Source organism: Hipposideros armiger, unplaced genomic scaffold, assembly GCF_001890085.2.
Source record: "Hipposideros armiger isolate ML-2016 unplaced genomic scaffold, ASM189008v1 scaffold_1403, whole genome shotgun sequence".
In the NCBI taxonomy this organism is placed as follows: Eukaryota; Metazoa; Chordata; class Mammalia; order Chiroptera; family Hipposideridae; genus Hipposideros; species Hipposideros armiger.
In genome coordinates, this window is record NW_017732753.1 from 38,591 (window position 1) to 65,862 (window position 27,272).

The 27,272-nt window shown below is 33.8% G+C and overlaps 1 protein-coding gene across 5 annotated transcripts in view; it reads left to right on the top strand.

Moving 5' to 3' along the window:
- Positions 1 to 1,660: 1,660 nt before the first annotated feature.
- The window catches only part of LRFN5 (leucine rich repeat and fibronectin type III domain containing 5), a 142,772-nt gene continuing 117,160 nt past the window's right edge, over positions 1,661 to 27,272 (top strand). For 4 of the 5 annotated variants that reach the window (XR_002122872.1, XM_019633778.1, XM_019633776.1 and 1 more), the window contains exon 1: positions 1,681 to 1,852. The gene's annotated coding sequence lies outside the window, so the exon portion shown is untranslated. Of the gene's footprint in view, positions 1,853 to 27,272 lie in introns of all 5 variants that reach the window. The other variant, XM_019633777.1, reaches the window with a different exon arrangement.

Genomic DNA, 27,272 nt, shown 5'->3' on the forward strand with positions numbered 1-27,272 from the left:
ATTGATTATATAATTTTATAATAACAAAGTCCTGGAAATTTGCTAATATTTTCAATTGGAACACATTATGAGTTGATTATGTTGTGTGCATGTGATAGATATTCACTGGTAGAATGGATGGGGCTGATAATAGAAGACATCAAATGATCTTCATGATGCATTAAATGAAAGGCATAGGATAAACGGTATAGTGTTCTTATATATGTATAAAACTGCACACACACTCATAAATGCACGAAGCATTTCCAAGAGGATGTTCTGAAATGGTTCTTTTTGAGAGAGATGTGTCTTGCTTTGGAGGGAAATGTACTTTCAGATTTCTTGTATTTTTATCATGCATATAAAAACATAAAAATTAGTTTAAAGTATTCATGGAAGGAAAAACATGAAAAGGCAAACAATAGCTGTCTCAGGGTGGTGGGTATATGATTGATTTATATTCCTGTGTGTGCGTGTGTGTGTCATGAGAGTTACTCTGTAATTCTGTTATAAATATATTATTTTATACTAAATATGAATTATATATATATATATATATATATAGCTTTGGTTGACAAACTCCTAAAGATAATTTAAAATAAACCATAATTTATTTTTATTCAACATTATCATTAATCTATGTATTGATTTTTATCATTTCTCAGTAATTTCAGTATAAACTTAGGCAATAGCTTAACTTGCTTTTTAAACTAATGTCCTAAGTACTGGGTCTCTCAGGACAGTATAATCATCCTCTTGAATTATGGCTTTGTAAGATCATTCACATATCTTTACAAATGGAAACAGCAGAAACAACCTAAACCTGAGTTGCCTTTGTATCATCTTATATCTGGCTTTTATTGTTACCCTTTGGAATTGTATTATTACGTATTATTCTTCACTTTTGCTTCTGCAGGTAAAATAAGTCCTAGCCTAAGTAAAATTACAGTGCCTTTATTTCTAGAACACTTAAATAAATTCAGCCCATTTCAGCATTAAAAATGATAGTGGTTGAATATCAATTGGCACTGTTATAAAGATCTTACGGGAAAAAAGGTTAAATATTATGTCTCAAAGAGGTAGGTCTTTTATTATTTACATTGACAGAGAACCCTCAGAAATAGGTAGAAATCAGCAATCTCCTGACATGAAGTTAGAATACAAATGGCATATCTGTGTATTTCCTCCATAAAAATATGTGCTGAAATAAATAGATTTTCTCTATTGAGGAAAATACAGTCAACGCAACACAAGACTATTAGCTCCATGAAGGCAGGACTTAGGAAATTCATTCAATGCTCTGTCCCCAGCGTCATGTACCTGTACATAGTAGGTGATGATTAAACATGTGTTGACCAAGGCAATTTTTTAACATTAGCCTGCCATTTGAATTAATGGAAAAACTATAAAGAAAATTGAACTATGTATTTTTGGATTGTTTAAACTATCCTCAGTTAGGAAATAAAAATACTCCTTCCAAGAATGAAAAATAGAATGCTGACTTATCTATTGGAATTCGTACATTACACATTACACTGGAAAACCTTTTTATGAAAATCTATATAAATTTTATTTAGTGATATTCCTGATATAGTTTGAGACTGATCACACAGTTAACACCAACTATATTTTTCAAAGATACTTCATAAGCATATTTTGACACACTTTTTTTGTGTGTGTGCTTGTCTCCTTTGAAGAGTCGCGGTAACCATTCAGCCCAGTGTTGGGAAGATACGTAGCAGCTGAGCACCCTGACTTTCTGACACCATCCTCAGATCAGTTTTGGAGATGCTTTCACCCTGTCCGTCTTCTGCAGCAGCCAGGCAGAGTGCTGACTCTTTCACGGCCCTGAGGAACTCTTCAGCCTCCAGAAGTAAGTTGATTGCGTTCAGGTTGATAATTGCCAATGGGTTCGCAATCACTTAGGGAAGGCTTACTCAGTATCTTGCCAATTAATAGACTAATTAAAACCAGAATTATTCAGCACTAGTTATTTTGTTTCTTTTTTGTCATGTCTTTCTGGAGATACAAAATCTACCACTTTTTATGTTGGTAACCTCTAGCTTTATGGAATTTTTGAAATTTTTTTTCAGGGTTGTTTCACAATGTATTATCATAATTTATATTTGCAGCTTTGAGGGAGAGAGTAAAACAATGACGTTTGCACATGAGTAAAGCAGATTCAGGAAAACCAGCTATTTTATCAAAGTTGCTTGGCTAGTAATTAATGAAGATGGAGTAAAGTCCCTGGTATTTTGATTCTTAATTGATCGCTCATTTTATGACTTTGGTCTCCTTTGCTACATGGAGGGGAAATGGGTGGTGCTGCAAATAGCACTTTCCCTGGTTTGTTGGATTATTGGATCACATGTTCTTTGTGTCATTGAAGGATAGTTTATGGTGACCTATAAATATGTACACCGAAAAAACTAAAGAAAAGAGAAATCGCATGTAGGAGACTGAATTGAAATCAGGGGACATGAAGAGTCTACAAAATGTGTAACATCATGTACTGTATACCATCCCAAAACAAATTCTCAGCTATATATCTCTCTAGAGCTTTCTATTGCTGCGTAAATAAAATACATGCATCAATTACATGATTATTTAGGTTCATAGGATTTGAAAAGTTACAGACAATTTCTCTGGAAAAGTCCAGGTTTTTCTGGTCCATACTTAATGATCTTATTATGTTGCCATTTTTGTAGTTTACTTGGTTTAAATTTGACATATTTCTTTTTTTTTTTTCCTTCTCCCAAATACTTGAGATAGCATCTCTTGCTGCTCTTAGGGATACATTTGTATCAAAATGTCACAACACAGAAAGTGATTATGGGTGCATTTCTATAACGAACAAGGTTTGATCTAGCCTAGTTGGTCTGTTGGTAATTAAGTGCTTAGCAATTGAGGTTTCCTTGAAGGGAATGGATAGAATATATTCAGTAACATTAGTTTATTTTGCAGCGTGTTACAGCTTCAGTATGCCAGCAACAGAAACATCTGTCCTTAAGGGAACATGGAGACTGTTGTTAAGAATTTATTTCTAACCCATGGGGCTACGGATTAGAGATATAAAACAGGCAGCCAGTATGTTGTTGCTAGTGTGCTCAAGATAATGTAGAATGACAACTTTTAAGACATAAACAAAAGGGATATATGAGGTTATATTGTGGTTAATTTATTGTAACTCTTACTGGCATAAAATGATGAGTCTGAGTATGCAGAAAATAGAAGTCTTTATTTTAGTGTAGGTTTTTTCTATGTATATTTTATTACCTGTATTCCCTTGGTACATGATTTATTCATTTATCTTAAGAATTGCTTTTGTCTCTTCGGTCCTTGAGCTTTTTATTAAATAAAACAAGTTGAGGAAGACATTTTAGATTTCCCATCTTTTACTTTTCTTAAAGAAATGGAGGACCCTGTCTGTGCCTGAGGAGATCTCATGCATATTAAGATATGGAAAAGTATAGGGTTTGTTTTTTAAAGGCAACCGCATAAGAAACTTCAAGATTTTATGTGCCTAAACAATTAATTGGATAATTAATGAATTTTTGTTTTCCATGGAAAAGGCTGACTTTTTCTAAATAAAACATCTGACTATATGAAAGCAGTTAGTGAAGGAAATATATTTACTGATACAGATTCCCTAGTGTAACTTTCAAGACTTCATGAACTCAAATACATTTTCATTTAGTAATGGCTATAATCAAGGCCAAAGAATTTACTCAATTAACCTGGCAATAGAAGGCTAAACAGAAATAATTTATATATTGAAAACCTCTCTTCTGAGTTAATGCTTAATTCAATTTTTTAATTACCAGTCCATTAGTCTATAGAAGTAGAATCTCCTTTTCACTTTCTACTTTTTTTCTTTGGAGTCACATTAGGTGAAAGTCTTGCATGGAATTAATCACCCTGAAAAAGAGAAAGTAAATAAATTCATAATTAGGTTCCTCAAATTTCAAATAGCTCATTGAAAATTCGTAGGACAGCCATTAAATCCCTTTAAAAAAGTAAATGGAATACTGGGAACTTTCTTAGAGGAAGTAATGACTGGAGAAGTAGTACAATAATGAGGCAGTGGAATATTTGTTAGTTATTAGTGCAGGCTGGTGGAGGTGGTGGTGGTTGTTATGACTGTTACTTTTCTCACTGTGACATTTTCAATTAGCCTTGACCAGTAAAATAGTACTTTTGTCTGTTTCTGCTGTTCTTTCTTGTTTAACTAAAGCACTGATGAATTTAAACAAAAATAATATCTGACCAGATGTGATTGCCCATGTAAACAAATACATATGTATCTAAAGATAATTTACTGTACACATAACAGCAATGATAACCAATCTGCAAAACTGATATGACTTCAAAATGTTACACTATACTTAATGACATTGAATATGTAATATTTAAAATATGTTTGTTTTAAACAAATCGCCCTGTGTTTAAGGCTTTTAAATGATCAACTCTGATACCATTAATTGGCAATGACTTAATCACTTATAATAATGATGACAAACATAACATTTGATGCTTTCCAGTACTGTTTAATAAACATTAATTTATTTGATTTTCAGACTATCTGTATGAGGTAGTTTTAAAAATTTGTATATGCCCTGAACCCCATAAATATTCTTTATACTTCATATGTTTAGGTATATATTGGGTCTTCGGGAAAGTCATGACGCATGTTTGCAACGGATGGCACTAGTTCATTTTTGGAAGTACTAGAGTCATTCGCATCTATGTTATTGCTATGTCATTTGACAGCTGACAGTTCTAGCTTTGTTCTAAAAAAAACTGAGCAATTTGGTTGAGTTTTGGAGGTTTTACAACAAGCTGAAGATGAAAGATTAAACTGTGCATTTTTGCCATATTTTACTGTTTTACTTCCATAAAGGGAAGATCACATGTCAAGCTTATGAAAAGTTGCATAAAGTTTATGGTGACAATGCTCTATAAGAACATCAGTGCCAACGATGGTTCACAAAGTCTCATGCTGGTGATTTTGATCTCAACAACGCTTCTGGGTCAGGGAGGCCCACCGAGGTTGATAATGATAAAATAAAGGTATTGATCGAGTCAAACCCACGTTACACGACATGAGAGACTGCAGAAACATTGAACATCCATCATTCAAGCCTTCAACGACCACCTGAAGAAGCTGGGATATCTAAGCAAGTTCGATATTTGGGTTCCGCATGAACTCAAAGAAGTTCATTTGATGGCGCATATAAACACCTGAAATATGCTCATTAAATGTGAGGAAAACGATCCTTTTTTGAAGTGACTGATAACTGGTGATGAGAAGTGGGTTGATTACAACAATGTGTTGCACAAACAGTCTTGGTCCTGATGTGATGGTTCGCCTCAAACAACATCGAAAGCAGACATTCATCAGAGGAAGGTTATGCTCTCAGTGTGGCGGGATTTTAAAGGTATGTTTTTCAAGCTCCTACCAAAGAACGAAACAGTGAATTTGAATGTGTACTATTGGCAATTGGACAGTTTGAATGAATCCATCATCCAGAAACCTCCAGAGCTTGGTAAATGTAAAGGAGTTTTGTTCCATCACGACAACGTGAGACCACACACAAGTTTGATCACCCATCAAAAATTATTGGAGTTTGGATGGGATGTGATGCTACACCCACCACACTCGCCTGACCTTGCGCTGTCAGACTTCCACTTGTTTCGCTGTCTTCAAAACTCCTTGAGTGGTATAACATTCAATTCAAATGAGGCTGTAAATCAGCACCTTGTTCAGTTTTTTGCCAATAAAGACAGGTCCTTTTGTGAAGGAGGAATTATAGCTTGCTGAAAGATGGCAAAAGGTTATTGAACAAAATGGGCAATGTATCATTGATTGATCTTTGTTGTTTATATAAATAAATGACCTTTGGAAAACATAGACAAAATACATCATGACTTTTCTGACAACCCAATAAATTTAAGGTACTTAAGTAATTAGATATACTAAATTAGACTTGACTGGCAGTGCGCACATACATTTGAGAATCATTTATAAAGATTGTGTTCTTCAAGAATTTTTCACTCTCTCTTCTTTTCAAAATGAGCATTGCATAATATAGTACTTTTCCTCTTTGTTCTACTTTTCAGGATAATTAATGTAACTACTTTAGCATTTATAGTTAGCATATTACAATGTCCTATAGATAACCCTAATTTTCTAACTATGTTTTTGTAACTTCACAATTCCTCGTTCATAGAAGGACCTGTCCTTAATTACAAAAAACTGAACAAGGTGCTGGTTTACAGCCTCATCTGAATTGAACATTATACCAAGCAAGAAGTTTTGAAGAGAGTGAAACAAGTGGAAGTCTGATGGAGCAAGGTCAGGTGAGTATGGTGGGTGTGGCAACACATCCCATCCAAGCTCCAATAATTTTTGATGGGTGATCAAACTTGTGGTTTGTCATGATTGTCGCAATGGAACACAACTCCTTTACATTTAACAAGCTCTGGAGGTTTCTGGATGATGGATTCATTCAAACTGTCCAACTCTGACAGTACACATTCGAATTGATTGTTTGGCTCCTTAGAAGGAGCTCGAAAAACATGACACCTTTAAAAACCCACCACCCTGAGAGCATAACCTTCCTCTGATGAATGTCTGCTTTCAATGTTGTTTGAGGTGAATCATCACGTTGGGACCAAAACCGTTTGCGCACCACATTGTTGTAAACAACCCACTTCTCATCACCAGTTATCAGTCGCTTCAAAAAAGGATCGTTTCCTTACATTTAATGAGCATATTACAGATGTTTATATGTGCCGTCAAATGAACTTCTTTGAGTTCATGCTGAACTCAGATATCGAGCTTGCTTATGTATCCCAGCTTTTCAGGTGGTCATGATGCTTGAATGATAAATGTTCAATGTTACTGCAATCTCTTGTGTTGTGTAACATGGGTTTGACTCAATCGATGTCTTTAGTTTGTCATCATCAACCTCGGTGGGCTTCCCTGACCAAGAGGTGTCATTGAAATCAAAATCACCAGCATGGAATTTCGTGAACCATCGTTGGCACTGATGTTCTTGTAGAGCATTGTCACCGTAAACTTTATGCAACTTTTCACAAGCTTGACACGTGATCTTCCCTTTTTGGAAGTAAGACATTAAAATATGGCAAAAATGCACAGTTTAATCTTTCATCTTCAACTGGTTGTAAAACCTCCAAAACTCAACCAAATTGCTCATTTTTTTTTAGAATGAAGCTAGAACTGTCAGCTGTCAAATGACATAGCAATAACATAGATGCGAATGACTCTAGTACTTCCAAAAATGAACTAGTGCCATCTGTTGTGAACATGCATCATGACTTTTCTGACCACCCGCTAACATGTTGTGAATGTGGATGGAAAAGCGCCACATGTTAAGCCTGACAAGCTCAGGAGACTGAAAATAACCACAGAGAATGGCGTGAACATAAAAATTTCTGACTAAGGTGGGAAATGGTGGGAAGTCATATGTTTGGCCTGTAGCTTCCTTGACAAGGGTCAATCTTTCCCTTAAGCCTGTCTGCCCTCTTTTTTTTATCTAAGATAACATACTCTTGCAATATCAGAGTAATCTCTTTTTTCAGAACTTCCAGGGGGCACAACCCACCACACCAGAGCAGGAAACTACAAAACCCTTCATTGTTATCTTGTTCCCCAAATACTATCTCTATGTGCTGTAAAATGCTATTAACTAGGCTGTACCCACCAGTGTAAAAGAAGTGTGTGTCTCTCCATTTAACTTTTTATCTAATCCCAGAGATTTCCCTGCTTTCCTTTCTCCCACCCCCTTAATATAAAACCAATGGATTTCACGTAACCCTCCTCCTTTGATTCTAATGTATAAAATAATTTACAAAACAGCCATTTTCCAGAGCATTTTTGCAATTTGTTGAGACTTTGCTTCCTGGCAGTTGTCATCAGTTTGGCTCAAATAAACTCTTGAAAGTTTTCTCTTAGGCTGGATATTTTTCATCAAACTAAAAATAAGACCTAAGCTCTTGGTCATCTCTCCGAATATACTCTTTTGATATTCTTGGGCTCAATCTATGACTTCACCATATACCAGAAAAAATAGAAATCATCTTGTCACCTCTCTCCGTCATTCCACAAATTCTATCACCTAATTTGATCATAGTTACCTACCAAAAAAAACTTTGAATTCTTCTACTTTTCTCCATTTGGGACCATCAGTACCCTGGTCCCAAATAATATACTCTGACCTTTCAGCTACTCCAGAGACCTCTAAATTATTGCTCACATCCACTGATGCACCTGTTATGTCTCTATAGGCAGCCAAAGAGAGCTTTACAAAACACACAACTGAGATGTCATGTCTCGCTAAAGACCATTACTCTTAGCATGTAGGCAGAGTTCTTTATCATGGCTCATCATGCCCTGCATGGTTCATCACTTTTCAAAATGCCCCCCTCATCCTGCACCATGTCCCCTCCCCTTCCTATATTCTAGGCTGTCAGGTTCTTCTGTCCTGTCCTGTGACCTCCTAACCGGCTCTTTGCAAGAGGTTGTTTCTCCCTAAGGTGATCACCACTCCCAACTGCTTTTTGCCTACTGTGTCAACAGAATAGTCTTTCCCTGAAGGAAGGCTTTCTCCCTTTGCCTGACCTGATTATCTTTTCTTATTACATAGTTGCATAGCACCATATAACTGCAGTTCATTACAATTGTATATCTCTTTTTGTAGTTATCTAACTAAAATTGACTTCCCTTTCAGAATGTGAGCACTATAAGGTCACAATCTATGTTCATTTTGTTTCATATTGAAATCCCTTTTTATTCTTTTGGTTCTATGAACACAGACACAGAATCATAGCATTGCTTGTGTGTGTGTGTGTTTGTGTGTGTGTGTGTGTGTGTGTGTGCACGCGCATATGTTTTATGAGACAGAAAATCTCTGTGGTCTGAAAAACAATCACAGGATTATCAGGGAGAGAAAATTATAACTGACAGGAAATACTGACCCTGGAAAATTACTGCTTCACTTTGCCTTCCTGCCAATTTATTTATTTTTTGCCTTTTCTTTGGTGACTTGCTGGCATAGTTTTCCTTACAACTGGCATGGCCTTTGTTATAAAGTTACTAAAACTTTGATTCTATGGACAAGAGCCAGAGCTCTGTTTCTAGAACTAATAGCAAGTAGTGGCATGAAATTCTTTTACTTCTATATGGATCATGGTAAATGTTAAATAATAATGTTCAGATGTTTAAATATGAGTGTTAAACCCAAGGAATTGGTCAGTAACATAGAGGAGGCTTTCTCTATCATGTAAAACATGAACATTATTTTGCTTTTATCTTAGAAAAGAAAGATTCCAAGGATATCAAATGGGACAGAATTTTTAAGTATCACCTATTAGGTTTTTTCATTTTTGTGTTTGCATTTTCCTGTTGTCAGTGTTTAATCCTGTTTGACTGCAGTCTCACCATTTAGAGTAGGTGTTTATTTTTTCTGTGCCCTTATACTGCGGCCCTCTCCTCTTCTTAGTCTCAGCACGATTCTTCAGGGACTTATTTTTTGATAGGTGATGGATCAAAACTCTGTCCTTGCTATTATGAAGCAGCTACAAATGAATCCAACATAATTTTTGTCTAAAATATAATTATATATCAGTAGCAGAGGTAAGGGTATTGCAGTGCAGAAAGAACTATCGTAAGTAATGATGAAAAGCTACAAATAGTCACATGAATTCAGGGAAAAAAGAGGTTACTTCCATCTGAAATTATGCAAATATGCTTATTAGAGAGTAGAATTATCTGGACCTCCAAGATAGGTTTCAACATTGGGCTATTGTTGTTAATGGGATGATGTGTTGTCTCATTTAGGTAAACATTCCAGAAGGTAGAGAGATAATGCACAGTTCTCCCCAAAGCCCATAAGTACTGACACCAAAACTAAAAATGTCTTAGCTGGCAGTACTTGATGTCAAAAGGCCTCTGCTGTTTCTGCCTACTGTTAGTGTTGGCCCTGTGGGTTGCTAATGCTATAGTTCTTACTGTGAAGTGTCCTAGGCAGAGGTCTGAATAAATAATTTGCTTTAGGAGATAATGATTACTTTACATTTATGCCCAAGAGAGATTGATGTCATGTGGAGAGTGCTCCTGGCAGCTGACATCAGATGCATGGCAACAATCTTAATTGCAAAACATTGGCTATGATACCCATTGGAAAAAATCCAGTTCGTACAGATTCAGCCTAAATTATTATCTCTGTTATTTTGATGTGCAACCTGTTCAAACTCGCCATGCACTTTACCTCCTTTATGCCACCATGAGCTGCACTAAGGGTTATTCAGCATATGTCAGATTTGGAATTCTCTGGGTAAACTGAGACATCTCTCATCAATATGAAGCAGAATATGGGGGATGTTCTAGCAAGGAAATCATGGCAATACTACGGCTTCTAAAAGAAAATCCATAATTTGCCATGTGAAGAAACACAGACTGGAAGAATCTGTGTATACTATATTGGTCCTAAACACTAACTTAATATTGCTAATGGTATAATATTAGGGGGGAAAACAATGAAATTTATAGTTATCACTACATGGAAAGATGTGTGAAAAAAATCAGGGACTTTGCAGACATAGCCTTACTAGCTGAAAACATTAATATAAGAAACCTAGAGACTTGATTTTGAAAAGTGCTAACTTAGATAATACAGTTTTGGCACAGAAGTATTTAATATCTAGAATATTGAAGAACCTCATTATATTTTGTCATTGAGATATTGAAGATATTTTCTAATTGAGAGAGGATAAAGAAAGCACAACATTGGGGATATTGATAAGCAGGAGGTGATGCAGGAGTTAGTCTCAGATGATAACCTCTTCATCATGCCTGATTACATATGTAGAGCTGGATGAGGACTGCAACCTTGTATGACGGGAGCTTGATCCCGTTTGTCTAATTAATCTTACCTTTGGACTGTCAGTCATATTTAAGGTGTGACACCCTTGACATAAAAACACACTTTACCCCTGTATTTATACAATACACGATCAGGCACATAAGGTTGGTCAACTGAGGTGAGAACTTTGTTGGTGATATGAAAGCAGCATTTTTTAAAAGATGGCTGTTCTTATTAATGTCAGGCAATTGTAAATTCATAATAAGAACCTGACTTTCTTTTTGCTCACTTGCATACAAATATGGATTCGTATGCTAAATCCTGAAGCCTTAACATACTGTTTAATATGTGGAAAACAAATAACCTTTTAATACCTGCTTACTTATTTATATCTTGAAGATAGAGTTCCATTACAGGCAAATGAGTGCCTCTTAGGTTATTTCAGTGCATGTTCCAATAATGATTCCAACACAGAAATAATCCACAATTGAAAACATGCATTTATTATTTATAAGAGACATTAAGATAAACTTTTTCATAACAAGAGTTCTCTACTTGAAAGAGAGAACTGAAAAAGAAATACAAATAAAATTATATTTATTTTTAATATAATGTTTTCATTTTATCAAGGTTATTTTATGAAGTATTTTTCAATGTTTCTTATATGCATCTTAAAATGAAACTGTAGAATCTCTGAATTTTAGGTCAATATAATTAAAGAATGAATCAATATATAACAATTATAGTGATAATAAGAGTGGACCTGTGGCGTTCATGGATTTTATTGATGTAGTTATATGTGAACACTCAGCCTGGAAATTAGTATCTAAAATGAGTCACATAATAGTGAGTCCAGAAGACATTTAACATTTGAATCACTTTTTGGATTTGTTCTCTATTCATCTTAATATACTGGTGGCTCTTATTAAAGGTATAGAGAGATTCTTTTAAAAATTTCAACAAATTTATGGGCAGTATCAAAGTGGTATCCTGATTTCTAAGTATTTTGGGACAAAATCCATATATATGACTCTTTGTGCAGTGATGCAAGGGTAGTCATGTAAAGGGATCTATAATGTCCCATTATGAGAAGTAATGATAAATAAGGAAGGTACTGAAGAAAACGTCAAGTAAGAATCTAGCAGCAATCAAGCCTAAGTAGACCTCACCTTTAGCCAGTCTTGATAGTGTCCTTATCATTTATTGTTACATGATGCTCTTGTGAACAAGTAATATCTTATTCTCATAAACTTTAGACCTGAGAAATTATCCTCTGTCCTCTATACCTTAACAAGTGTTTCACTCAAATAGGTATTTTTTATGCTTTTGTTTCTCAGAATATTTCTTGAGTCACTTTTGGAATAAGTCCAGGCATTAATAAAATAGTAACTTCAGTTATAAGATGAACTGTTACATGAGAAACTCTAATTTAGTCTACTCCAAATAACCAAAAGCACATCTATTTACATACTTTGAAATGCACTTTTATGCAAAATACTCATATGAGAAACAGCAAACAAATATCAGGGGTTTACTTTAAAAAATCCATGCATTAGAAATAACAAGAATGGCAACTCCAAGGCACTGGAAGTCCTTATGAACAATAAGTTATAGAGATTATAACATATCTCTATAATTTAGTTATAGAGATTTATCTCTTGTTTTTCTTTTCAGTATTAAGATCATTTTGAAATGCTGTAATTCCTTGTAAATTAATAATCTGTTTTTAGGACATATAGGAATATTCACTTCACTGGAACATAAACCAGCCTTCTATAATCATTCTGAATAAATAGGAGTTTAGTACAAATTGAAAACAAGAAAAAAATTTCAAAATATGTTCGATTAAAATGATATAAAATTATTATCTTGCATCACAGACCCAAATATCTTAGTTTAAAAGATCCAAATATTTTAACTTCTGAAGCTTATAAAAGTATCTCTTGCAAATTAAACAGAAAACAATATAAATATACAACTAAATAAATTGATTCTTCTTGTTCATGAAGATGAGGATTCAATATTGTAAAAATGTCATTTTTAGCCATCTTAATCTATAGAGTCAATGCATTTCCAATCACATGTTCAGCATGTTATTTTGTGGATATCGACAAACTGAAGTTTGTATGGTGAGGCCAAAGACCCAGAATAGCAAAGGCAATATTGAAGAACAAAGTTGGTGGGCTGATGCTCCCTGACTACAATGCTTACTATAGAGCTATAGTAATCAAGACAGTGTAGTATTAGGAAAGAATAGACTAATAGATCAATAAAACAGAATAGAGATCCCAGAAATAGACTCCTGTAAATATAGTCAACTGATCTTTGACAAAGGAGCAAAGACAGTACCATGGAGCGAGGATAGTTTGTTCAACAAAAGGTGTTGGAACAACTGGACATCCACATACAAAAAATGTTGATCTAGACACAGATTTTATACCCTTCACAAAAGTTAACTCAAAATGGATCAGAAACCTGCATGTAAAATGCAAAACTATAAAATTCTAGAAAATGACATAAGAGAAACCACAGATAACCGTGGGTAGGGTGATGCGTTTTTACATACAACACCTAAGACATGATCCATGATGCAACTAATTGGCAAGCTGGACTTCATTAAAATTAAAACTTTGTTTTGTACAAAACAATTTCAAGAGAACAAGAAGAAAAGTCACAGACTGGGAGTAAATATGTGCAAAAGATATATCTGATAAATGACTGTTACCCAAAATCCAGAAATAACTCTTAAAATCAACAACAAAAAATAAACAATATGTTTAACAAATGGGTCAAAATCCTACAGAGACACATCACCAAAGATGATGTAAATGTGGAAAATAAGCATATGAAAAGATGCTTCACCTTGTATGTCATCAGGGAACTGCAAATTGAAACAATGCGATACCATTACACACCTATTAGAGTGCCCAAAATTTGTAACACTGACAACACCAAATGCTGATAAGGATGTGCAACAACAGTAACTCTCATACATTGCTGGCGGGAATGCAAAATGGTACAGCCACTTTGGAAGTTTGCCAGTTCCATTACAAAACTAAACATACTCTTCCTATATGATCTAGCAATCGTGCTCCTTGGTATTAACCCAAAGGAGTTAAAAATTTACATCCACACAAAAACCTGCACACATATCTATATGGCAGCTTTATTTATAATTACTAAAACTTGAAAACAACCAAAATGTCCTTATTGAATATAGTTCATCCTTTCCACATTGAACCAAAATTCTAACTGCCATACAACAAAACGTTCACATATGCATAAATACATTTCTTGATTTTCTATTTTATTTCAACTATTTTATTACTCATCATTCCTGCACAAATATCATGCTGTAATTTAATTATTTTATGTATAAGCCTTGAAAGATTGTAAAATGAATGAATTTCCTTTTCCATTCCTCCAAAATTGCCTTGGCTAATGTTGACCCTTTATTCTTTATCCTTCTGTTTCAATTTTGGAAGTAGACAGGATTGGTGAAAAATCATGTTGTAAATTTTATTGGAGTCACATTTATTGTCTATTTTAGTTTGGGAAAATATATTTTGTTTTTATTTTTTAATATTGAGTATATCAGTGGTCTTTTTCAGGTCCTATAAAAATGTTTTATACATTTCTCCTTATACATATTGCATTTCTATTTCTTCATGTTAAGCAATGTTTTTGTGTGTTTGCAATGGGCTTTTAAAATGTAACATTTTTCAATTAATTGTGTCAATATAATAATGTTGATTTTTATCATTGTCTTCTAAGCAACTTTGCTGAAGTCTTACTAGTTTTCATAATTTGTACTTGTTCCTGTAATTATATAATATTATTTATAATATATATATAAAATAGTGTTATTAAAATTTTTCTTATATTATATTCCCATTATCTAATTTAACAGGTTAGGAGATCTGTTATAATGATGAATGCAAACAGAGATTGTGACCATTATATTTTTCTCTCCTTTATTGAAACTGTTAAAATGATCTGAACACTGCAGGTAAAAGGTAGAAATGATCAAATTGAATATTAAAGCAAGATCCAATAATATTTCCCCTGAAAGAGAACCACTTTAAATTTAAAAGTGCAGGTAGAATAATAGCAAAAAGGTGAAAAGATTTATCATGTAAATATTAACCAAAAGAAAGCTAGACTGGGGCCAACTGAGTGGCTGAGTTGGTTAAGAGCTCACTCAAGAGTTTGAGCTCTGAGCAACAGCAGTTCGATTCCTGGCCCAAGCTGAGCTGCCGCTGAGCTGCGAACAGGTGGCAGGATGGCTCAGCTTAAAAAAAAAAAGAAAAAGAAAAAAAAAGAAAGCTAGACTGTCTATCACTCAACATAGACTTCAGAACGAACACTATAAGAGATTAAGAGGAATATTTCATAATAATCAAGGTGCCAATTCCTTCCTGAGTACATGACGATACTAAATATGCATTCAAATGTTAACAGAGCTTCATATATGGAGAAAAATGAAGACAAAATGCAGACATTTTTAAATAAACAAAAACAGAAAATATTTCAGCAGCATAAAGAAAGCAAATATGTCAATAGCCTACTCAACAATGAAGGAAATACTAAAAGGAAACAAAAATATGTTAGAAAAGTGGAGGTAGAGGAAGGAATAAAGAACAAGGTAAATATGAAGGTAAAGTTCATGACTTTTAAGTTAAATGATTACTGTGTTTAAATAAAATATGGCCATGAAAATCATGGAATATTTTGAAATAGAACAACGTTGGAGGATTGGCACTATCAGATATCAAAACTTACAAAGCTATGCCAGTGTGGTGCAAGTACAGATACAACCAAATAGTGATAGAACATATGAAGTGTCCAGAAACACTGTTCATTTCACTGTTATACTGTGCCATATTTGTCATGCATTGTGTCTATGTAGCCATGATTTTTAGGAATAATGGCAGGGCATAGCAGTGGGGTAAAGAAAATGTTTTCATTGATATGTCAAATAGCTATTAATATAAGAAAAAAATTAATCTTAACCTTATACCACATATAAAAACCAATATCAAATGGATTATATATGTAAATGTCAAAAGCAAAATAATTAACCTTCTGAGAAATAACATATGACAGTATAGTCTAGATTTTGAGGCTATGGAAGTTATCTTATAGATAACATAAAAATCACTAAGTAAAACTTATTAAGAGACTGATAAAGTATACTACACTAAAATTAAGTACTCTTAATGAAAGTCTACTATGAAGTTAAAAAAGGACAAAAACTCAAAATGAGACATGATATTTGTAAGACATAATTGCAAAAGGACTTATATTCAGCGTACATAAAGTTCTTATATAAATCAGTGAGAAAATGGCAGATTAGATGATAAAACAAACAAACAAACAAACAAACAAACAAACAAACAAACAACCACAGGCAAAATCTTAAAGAGGCAATGCATGAAAAACAAATCTAAAAGGACAATAAACATACAGAAAGTTTCTAAAGTTAGTCATTAATCAAAACACAAATTTAATCTTCCAACTGAAATGGCTACATTTAATAGATTGACAAGTAAAGATAAATACTGTATGATTTCCCTAATATGTGGAATCTAAAACCATCGAACTCATAGAAACAGTACATTTCTGGCGGTCAGGAGCTGGGGGGGGGGGGAGATGAGGAGATAGTCAAATGGTACAAACTTTCAGTTATAAGATAAATAAGTTCCAAGGTGCTAATGTACAGCATGGTGACCATAGTTGCCAATTCTGTATGATATACTTGGAAACTTATGAGAGCAGAACTTTCATGTTCTCACCATAACAACAACAAAAACAAAATGGTAGTTATGTGAGGTGAAAAATACTTTAACCTTTTCAGGTAAACATATCGCAATATATTTTATCAAATCATCACATGGTACATCTTAAATTTACACAATGTGATATGTCAATTACATTTCAGTAAAGCTAGGGGGAAAAAAAACTGAAAAGTTTTCAGATCCAAGTAAAGAACTTGGGAGTTGTCACTCCAATCCTTATAACAACAATAACAAGAAAGCTGAACAAAAAATTAATGATTTTTATATTACATGTAATCAGTACATTTAAAAAATTTTTTTAAATTAGTTTCAGGTGTACAAAACAATATAACAGTTACACATTTCACCCCTCACAAAATGATAACCCCCCTCCCCCAATCTATTGCCCCTCTGACATCCTATATATCTATTACAATTCCATTGACTCTATTCCCTAGACTATAGTTCACATCCCGTGATGATATAAATATATATAAAATATAGTTGACATACAGTATTACTCGACATCTTCAAGTGTACAGTGCAGTGGTCAAGCATCTATACCATCCACGGAGTGGTCTCCCTAAGAAGACATGTGCCCATCTAGCACCCTACAAAATCTTTACATTATTGATTATATTTCCCATACAGTTTCATATTCCTGTGACAATATTATAGTTACCAATTTATGCTTTCTAATCCCTTCCTCTTCTCCCTCATCCTCACACCCCTCCCAACTAGCAACCATCAGCTTTTCCTCTATATCTCTGAGTTTGTTTCTGTTTACTTTGTTCATTTATTCAGTTCTTTAGATCCCACATGTAAGTGAGATCATATGGTATTTATCTCTCTCCGACTGACTTATTTCATTTAGCATAATGTTCTCTAGGTCCATCCATATTGTTGCAAATGGTAAGATTACATTCTTCTTTGTAGCTGCACAATACTTCATTATATAAATGTACCACAGTTTTTTAATCTAGTCATCTATCGATGGGCATTTTGGTTGTTTCCAAGTCTTGGCTATTGCAAATAGTGCTGCAATAAATATAGTGGTGCATACATTTTTTGAATTAGCGTCTTGGGTTTCTCTGAAATTGCTAGGTCATAAGGTAGTTCCATATCCAGGTTTTTGAGATACCTCCATACTGATTTCCATAGTGGCTGCACCAATCTTCAATCCCACCAACAGCTCACCAAGGTTCCCTTTTCTCCACAACCTCACCAGCACTTGTTTGTTGATTTATTGATGATAACCATTCTGACCAGAGTGAGGTGGTATCTCATTGTGGTTTTTATTTGCATTTCTTTGATGATAATCACTACATTTCATGTTCATGGTTGAGTTTTAATTTTCCATTTTGCTACTACTTTTCTATTTTTCTCATATTTCTTTGGTTCATTTTCCCCTCATCCCTCCTTTTACAATAATTGAATATTTATATGATTCCATTTTATTTTCCTTTTTGATAGTTATACCTATTTTATTTTTTCAGAGTTTGCTCTAGGGTTTAAAATATACATCTTTCACTTATCAAGGTTTACCTTTAAATGACATTATACCATGTCACTATATAGTGCAAGAACCTTACTGTGTGGTTTATATCTATAATTCCACTCATTGTTGTCATATTTTATTTCTATATATGTTATAAATTCTATAGCACATAGTTGTTATTTTTACTTTAAACTGTCAATTATATTTTAAAGATATAAACACTAAATAAAATACTTTTATATTTCACATTTTCCATTTATGTACCTTCATTCTATCTAAGTACCATTTTCCTTTTATCTAAAGAAGTTTCTTTAATATTTGTAGTAGTGTGAAGTCCACAGGTGATGAATTTCTTGGGTTTTATTTGTTCCAGATATATTTAATTATTAATTTTTAAAGTTATTTTTATACCTTAATTGTACATATTTTTTTCTTTAAGTACTTTAAAGATGTGTCTCCATTGTCATCATCTTTACATGGTTTCTGAAAAAGTATACTCTCATTCTTGCCAATGTTCTTCTGTATGTAACGTGCGAGTTTTTGTAGTCATGTTGGAGTTTTTCCCTTTATCAGTATATTGTAGAAAATTTATTCAATTGTGCCTTGGTGTAGTTTTTTAGATTTCTTTTGCTTGGGGTTTATTGTGCATTTTCCATCTGTCGGTTTATGATTTTTAAAATCATTTTTGAAAATATGTCACCCATAGTTACTTTAAACGTCTTTCTTGCTTGGCAACTTTTCTAGGATTCCAACTACACGTATGTTAGACTGCTTGATAGTTTCACAGGTCCCTGGAGCTCTGTACATATTTTTTAATTTTTGTTTTTGTTCATCTTATTGTTTCTGTGGTTAGCATTTCTTTGTGCTTCATTTTATGTAGTTTTTACTGCTGTGTCTTTACATTCACTAAACATTTCTTCTGCAGTGTCTAATTTGCTATAAATATGTGTTCACTTTTGATATTGCAATTTTTCATATCTAGGATTTTCCTGTGGTCTGTTTTGTGTGAATCTCCCATTTTTTCCCTCATCATGATCATATTTTCCTCTTACTTTTTGAGCTTATTGAGCATCTTTATTATAGATGTTTTCATCTCTGTCTGCTATTTTCATTAACTCTTTCTTTTCTACATCTTTTTTTTATGATTAAGCTTTCCTGCCTGGGGGTTGTATTTTCTTGCTTTTGCATTTCTGGTAATTTTTAACTGGATGCCAGACACAGTGAATTTTATATTGTTTGTTGCTAGAATCAAGAGGATTACTATGCAGATCTCTGGAGCTCTCCCTATTAATCTCCCTCTTTTCTGATATCTGCAGACATATTCTAGACCAGGGGTCGGCAAACTGCAGCTCGCAAGCCACATGCAGCTCTTTGGGTATGTTCTGTTTCAAAAGTTTGCTGATCTCTGGAAGAGCCAATCCTGTCTCTTACAACAATTTAAAAATTATCTGAGAACCATAAATATATTTTTACAAATGAAGTAAATTTAAAATAATGTTATAAATGAAACTATGATAGTTTTATTTTTATTTTCAATTTTACTTCAGAGCCACATGTACATACCCAAACAGCAGCATGTGGCTCACGAGCCTCAGTTTGCCGACCACTGGCGGCTCTTATGTCTCAAAAGTTTGCCGACCCCTGGTCTAGACTCTTCCCCTCCCTGATGTCTGATCATTGTGTACACACTCAGAAGGCTTCCGGGTTCTGTATGGGTCACCCCCTCTCTGTGTTACAACCTAGAAACTGCCTCCAGGAGAAAGTTGAGGCAATTTTAGGGATAACGTTACTGACCTTTTTTTTTTCAGGAGTTATATTTTTGTGCAGGTTGATGTCCAATATTCAAAAAATGTTTTATCATATTTTTGTATGATTTTTCAGTTGTTTGAAGGTAGGAGGGTGGCTGGCCTAGTGGCGTGTTGGTTAAGAGTTGACTTGGGACGCCAGCTCTGAACAGCAGGGCCTGGGTTTGGAACCCACATGAGGGCCAGTGACACTGCCCTCTACAACTAAGATGGTGAGCAACAGCTCAACCTGGAGCTGGGCTGCCGTGAGTTGCAGGCTATGGCTTAGGCTGCAGCCCCTGCTGATGTGGGCTGCCATGGGCTACCATGTGTGGCCGGCAGCCGCCGTGAGCGGCCATCCAAAAGCCAGTGACTGATTAGCCTCACCCAGGAAGAGCGCAATGATGGTGTCAACTTGGGCCAGTGAAGCAACGTCCTCCACAACTAGACTGAAGAACAAAAGGACAGCAACTTGTCTGTTCCCATCCCCCAACCCCCCAATAAAAAATCTTTTTAAAAAAGAAAAAAAATGGTAGGAGGGTATATCAGTTCTTTTTACTTTGTCATAGCTGGAAGTATGAATCTCTACTTTTTCCTTAATTTTTAAAGTAGAATTTACTGGGCATAGTATTATAAGTTTATGGATATTTCATTTAATTTCATTATTTTCTAGTTTCCACTATTCCTTTTTTTTTTTGAAGGAAAATAATATGTTTCTATTCCTGCTTTTTAGATGTTCTCCTTGTGTTTGTTTTATATTAGAGTTTTAGGATGCAACTGAGTGTTATGGACTGAATATTGGTGGCCCCCAACATTGGTGTTTTGAAGCCCTAACCCCCAGTGTGATGACATTTGGAGGCGGGGCCTTTGGGAGTTAATTAAGGTTAGATGAGGTCATAAGTGTGGGGCCCTCATGGTGGTATTAGTGACCTTACACGAAGAGGCACCGGAAAGATTGGTTACTCTGAGGGCCAGGAAGAGTGCTGCCACCAGAACCTGCCGGTGCAGGCACCCTCACCTCAGAATTCCAGCCCCAGAACTGGGAGGAAATTAATTTATGAATCACAGAAAAAGACTTAGGGTTACCAGAGGCAGAGAGTTGGGGGAGGGAGGATTGGGGGAAGATGGTCACAAGGCACAAATTCTAGTTACAAGATCAGCACTAAGGATGGAATGTACAACATGATGACTGTAGTTAACCCTGCTGTCTGATATGTAGGAAAATTGTTAAGAGAATAAATTCTACGAGTTCCTATCACAAGGAGAATCATTTATCTTCTTTCTTTTCTTTTTATTATATCTATATGAGATGATGGATGTGAGCTGAACTTATTGTGGTAATCATTTCACAATGTATGAACATCAAACCATCATGCTGTATGCCTTAAACATGTATAGTGATGTATGTTAGTTATTTCTAAATAAAGCTGGAAAATATTTTCTGTTGTTTAAGCCACCCAGTCTTTTGGTATTTTGCTACACCAGCCTGAGCAAACTAAGACAGTGGGCTATACTTCTTTTATTTAGCATGCTAGTTTTCACAGGCGTTTTTTCTTCTAAATCTCTTGATAACTTTCACCAGTTTTAAGAAATACTTTTTATTATTTTTTTGAATATTGCTTCTTCCCTGTTGTCTGGAAGTCAGTTCTTTTGGAATTCCATTTATATGTAAGGTATATCTGTTCACCATGTCCCATAAATCTCTTAATTTTCTTTTCTGGATTCCCCATCTTTGTTCCTTGTAATGTTTAATCTAGATATTTTCTCTGAATCTAGTTTCCCAAATTTCTAGTTTTTCTTTACAAGTGTATAATCTCCTACTAAACCCATCTATTGAGTTTTGAATTTCTGTTTTGGAATTTTTTTAAGCTTTTAATAGTTCCAGTTTTCTTCCCAAATCCTCAATTTTGTCATTTAATTTTCAGCTCATATTACTAATTTTTCTTAAGGTCTGTGTCTGGTAACTGATAAATCAAATATGCTGATGTCCTTTGCATGTGTTGCAATTGTATGTTTTACTTTTTTCTCCAAGTGGAATATTGTCTTTTTATTTGGCTGCTTAATTTTTTTTAAAATGTTTGTTCCAAATATTGGATAAGAAAAATTCTGAAAATATTTTGAGTATATGGATGATATCTCAGTAGGTAAGATTTTGCTAAATAAAGGCAAGTAAATTTACGGTAATTCACTTGAATGAAATTGGGGTTTGACTTGTTAGTCCCTTGGAGGACTGATCTATTTGTAATTCAGACTTGTTCTTAGATCTAATCTTTCTTGATTGCAGTTAAAATGTTGGGATGTGTACTAAAGCCATTTCCATTTGGAAAGCCCAGACTCCCCCAACCCCCCCCCCCTTTTTTTTTTCCCTTTAAATCAGGGACTTGCAAAAGCTGTACTCTGCAATTTAGCCCCTTGCTTCGGTTTCATTATAGAATCAAAAATTGCTTTTAGGTTTATAGTGGCCCGAATGTCTGAACTCACTTGGTTTTTTGTTTGTTTGTTTGTCTGTTTTGGGAAGGGGGACTTCCCTTTTCTTCTGAATATTGCCACAAACTTTCACTACCTTGGTCACTTTAAACAGACACGCAGTTTTTCAGGAGTGCTGGTCCATATCAAAGTAGTCGTTATCAAAAAAGAATGCACGATAGAGTTTTACATTTTAATTTTGCATCCAGAAAATTCACTGAACTTTCCTCTTTATTTTAATAATGTATCTGTAGGTTCTATTAATTATTAACCTTAATAATTAGTGTGTGTCATTCATCATTTCTTTTCTGCATCTGGTAAGATGAACTTAGGATTTTACAATGTTGAAGTAGTTTTGCATTCCTGGGACAAACGTCTATTGGCCATGACATGTTATCCTTTTATGTTTTGTTGAATCTGATTTGCTAATATTTTTTTAAATTATTTGCTCCTGTGTTTATGGGAGATTTTCTGATAATCATCCTTTCACATATTCTCAAAGGCTATAATGCATCAAAAAATGCTTTGGGGTATATTTCCTCTTTCTCTATTTTTCTAGAAGTAGTGATATAGGATTGAAATGAGTTCTTTGAATGCTTTGTAGAACTTAACAGTGAAGAAGTATCAACCTGGAATTCTCACTGGAAGAAAAGCTGAAGTTACAGTTAATGATTATAGGTCTATTCATGTTGTGTATTTTCTTTTAAGTTATCCTCTGTATTTTCTAAGAACTCAGACATTTAAGCTAAGTTTTTAAAAAATGTTTATACATAATATGCTTTCATTATTTTAAAGTTTGCATCTTCTCTAATAGTATTCCCTTTTTGATTCCTGGTCTTGGTTATTTACAACTCTTTTTTTCTTTCTTAATTTTACCAGTGATCTGCAAACTGTTGATGTCTTTTGTCTTTAAAGGTGTAACTATTGGTTTTGTTGATATTTTCCCTGGTTATGTTTATTTTTATTCAATTAGCTTCATCTTTTATCATTAATATTTCCTTCTTGCTATTCCCTGTGATTTATTTTGATGTATGTTTTCCTAACTACCTGAGATGGATTTTTTTTGCTAGCTAATTTCCAGCCTGGTTCTTAATATATTAATGTAAGGCTAATTTTTTAAAGAACTAATTTAGTTGCAATACATATTATTCATCAACATTCAGTTGAAAATATTTAGTTATTCATATTATATTTTCTCTTATCAATTGGCTATTTAGGAGTGTTTCTTATTTTATAACAGTTTTGGCTGAGTTAAAGCTTAATTTATTTTGTCAGGAACTGTAGTCTTTATGATTCCAGATTGAAACGTGTGAAGACCTTGCTTTATGGACTATACTATGGATTTTAAAATGATTTGTGAGTGCTTGATATGACTATATCTGAAAATTGTTGGGTGTTATGTACTATCTATAGTCATTGGATTTCATTAATAGTACATATATTTCATATATGTACTATTATAGTCATTGTTCACTATGTAAATTTACATATTTTGTATTTTTCTGTATATTCTATTAACAGAGAAAGATGTGTTAAAATCCTCAGGTATTATTTTGGATTTACCTATTTCTCCACAAAAATTGGCAAAGTTTTGCTCTACATATTCTGAGGCTATGCTATTTGGTACAAATTAATTTAAAGTGTGTTAGCCTCTAGGAGAATAGAAAATTTTAGCATTATGAGCCAACTCATTATCTGTATAATGTTTTTGCCTTAAAGTGATCATTTGATAAGCCTATTTTTATCGTGTCTTTTGGGAACCATTCTAACTTTATTGAAATTATAATTTAGATGATCAGGAAACCACTGCTTATAAAATACCTCAATAATAATTTGGAAGTAAGGTGGTAACAGATCTGTGATGCATCTTTTACTGTAGAAATGCAGATAATCAGTCAACATCAGAAGAGTCCAGATGTAGTTATCTGTCAGTCTCATATGCATAAATAGATTCATTTGCTTCTAAGGAGTGACCAGTCATGTCCAATATAAGTGAGCTCAATAGGTTATAATTGGTAATAATGACTAAACATTTTCCATGTGGTATATTGTCATATTAGAGTGACATTTACTTCATTTAATTTTGCCCCAGATATTTATTCATCTCTGATATGGGAAGTAAAAGTTTCAAGACTAATTCATACTTAGATTGGTAGTTTGTGCCACAAGCATCTCATATTAAAAATATTTCCTGTTAACAGTATTATTGAATATCTGTTTTGGGTTCATTACTGATAAAAGTGTATTTGGCTATCTTGTGTTTCCATTAAGAGGTTTATTTCATCTTTATTTCCAGGTCATATTGCTGCAAAATATGAGGTATTATCTGTAGGCTTTCCTTTACTCAAAGGTGAGGCTATCCTGTCAATTTATGCTAGATAAACCTTCTGAATATCACTTACCAACTAAGAAGTGATTACTGCTGAGTCTTAGAATTTAAGACCTCACAAAAAAGAATACAATTTCTTTAACTTTGGTTATGCAATCTTGTAGAGCAACAAATGATTATGCTTTTGCAGCCAATGTGATAAATGTAAATGCCCTCCAAAATCTTATGTAAAACACACCTAGCACACAGGTTTGATATGAGTGAAAATGCTCTCTGTGCACTAGGATATGCAAAATCTCCATGCATAATAATGAATGCATATTCCATTCTTGAAATAGCTACTTTCCAAGAAAATTTCATAGTATTATAAATTTTGGAATATGATTTTACTAGAAGAGACTGTTTATTTGCCCACATCATGGTGCATTTTCTGTTGTCACTAAAGCTTGAATATTCATTCAAGGGACCTATAGATTTTATTGGCATAAGTACTCTGACACAGGACCACTGGCTCCTAGTAGGGTGACATTATGATTTATTGTCCAAACTGGACACTTTTAGGTGGGCAATTGTTAATCCAAACAGTATGCTGAGGCAATGGGCGTCAACTGAGACTCATCTAAAAGTGACCATACTATACATTTACCTACTCCTAAGGAAAAGATTAAAACTAGATGATCACACTGCCCAAGGATGATCCTGTGAAGGAGAAATGTGGATAAAGCACAAAAGAAGATGGGTAGTTAGTTATTTTCTAGCCATAGATTTTTGTTAAATCCTTATCCTGGATATGCAGGATTTTTTGTTTTTGTTTTTGATTTTGTTTTGTTTTTGCATATCTGCTTGAATGTCCCAAATACGCCTCCAGTTCAGAATATCTGGAACTGAATTTATCTTTGGAAAATATACTGCTTTTACATTCCTTTGCCATAGCCAGAAACCAGAGAGTTGTTATGGGTTCCTCTTGTCACCCACTCCTATAATTTATCTGTCACCAACTTTATTGATTTTACTCATCCTTTCTATCCTCATTCCCACTGCCTTGGCTCTGCCATATCAATTCTTATATTTCTACATGTCACCCTCTCCTGAATGGAGTTCTGGCTTGCAGTCGGCCCCTGTAATATATTGCCAGAGTTTTATTTCTAACATGACAATACGAGTGTATTCAAGTCATGACCCTGCCAAAAAGAACATAATAGCCCTCTAGAGCTTTCAGGGAATTCCAAACTGTGCATTTCAGGATCTGCAGTTTACTCATCACTCTATACTTCGTCCATGCCCCCACCTCTGACCATTTTACCTTCCTGTGTATATGCTTTGTTAAATAGTACTGAGGTGTTCTTAATCCCCGCCTATCATATGATATGTCAATAGAAGTCTGATGTCTCAATTTTCTAAAAATGTAATTTTTCTGATTATAACAGTCATGTGTGATTATTATACAAAATGCACAAAATTGGAAGGAATACATAAATTATTTGTAAACATTAGTTGGCTATTACAAGTGTTAAAACATTGCCACCATGACTGCCCAATATTCTGTGTTTTAATAACTTTAGTAGGTGAGAATATGTATGGTAGATAAGTAAGTGAATAAATTGAAATTATATTCTATAGAATTTCAGATTTTCAATTTTAGTTAATCTATCCTGAGTGTTGTCTTTGTGTTACTTAATGTTCTTCAAAATATGCTTTTAAAAAGGTTGGGTAATATTTTGTTATGTGCACATACCTTAGGAAATGTAACCTTTGATATATTTGTTACTTTAATATATTACAGAAATTTTTGTTTGTACCTTGATTTTATTAGGATCTTTTTTTAGGTGTTACTATATCAAAGTATATTGATTCTACTATAGTGTATAGGATAGAATTTCATCTGACCCTATCTGGTCATATCACCCTAGTTAGTAACCACATAAGCATTGAAATATGTGCTCCTCAGACTGTCCTATTTCTTGCTCTAAGTATGTTCCTAAATAGACAAACACTTCAATTTATCTTTCAAGTAAATACAGAAGATGATATTTTTTGAGTATTTTTCTATATCTTTAGTCATTATAGATTTTGAGCATAATTCTAACATTTCTTACTCTTTTTGTCATTTCTGTTTTTATCCTTATTTTAAAAACTGAATTTCCTTTAAATTGATTAGGAAGAATGCCTTATCTTGAGTACTTGTTGCAAATATTTTCCTATTCAGTTAAAAACATTCTTTCTGGTGAGTTTTAATCTACCAAATGTCAAATGAGTATTATTAAATGTAATATATCACATATTTTGGAGATTTTTAATGCCTTATGCACAGAAATTTCTTGTTCACCATGAGATTGAGTAGTCAACTATGTTTCCTTACAGATTTTTATGGTTTTTAATATTATCTATATATTTACCCATTTGAGAATTAATTTTGTTCAATGCCATGAAATATGATACTCGCGCTGGATTATTTTCCCATATTAAAAAGCCCCAGCCTCATTTGTTAATGAATAGTACACCTATCCATTATGTGATAATTAAAAATTTTTTTTTAAGATTTTTTTTTTTTTT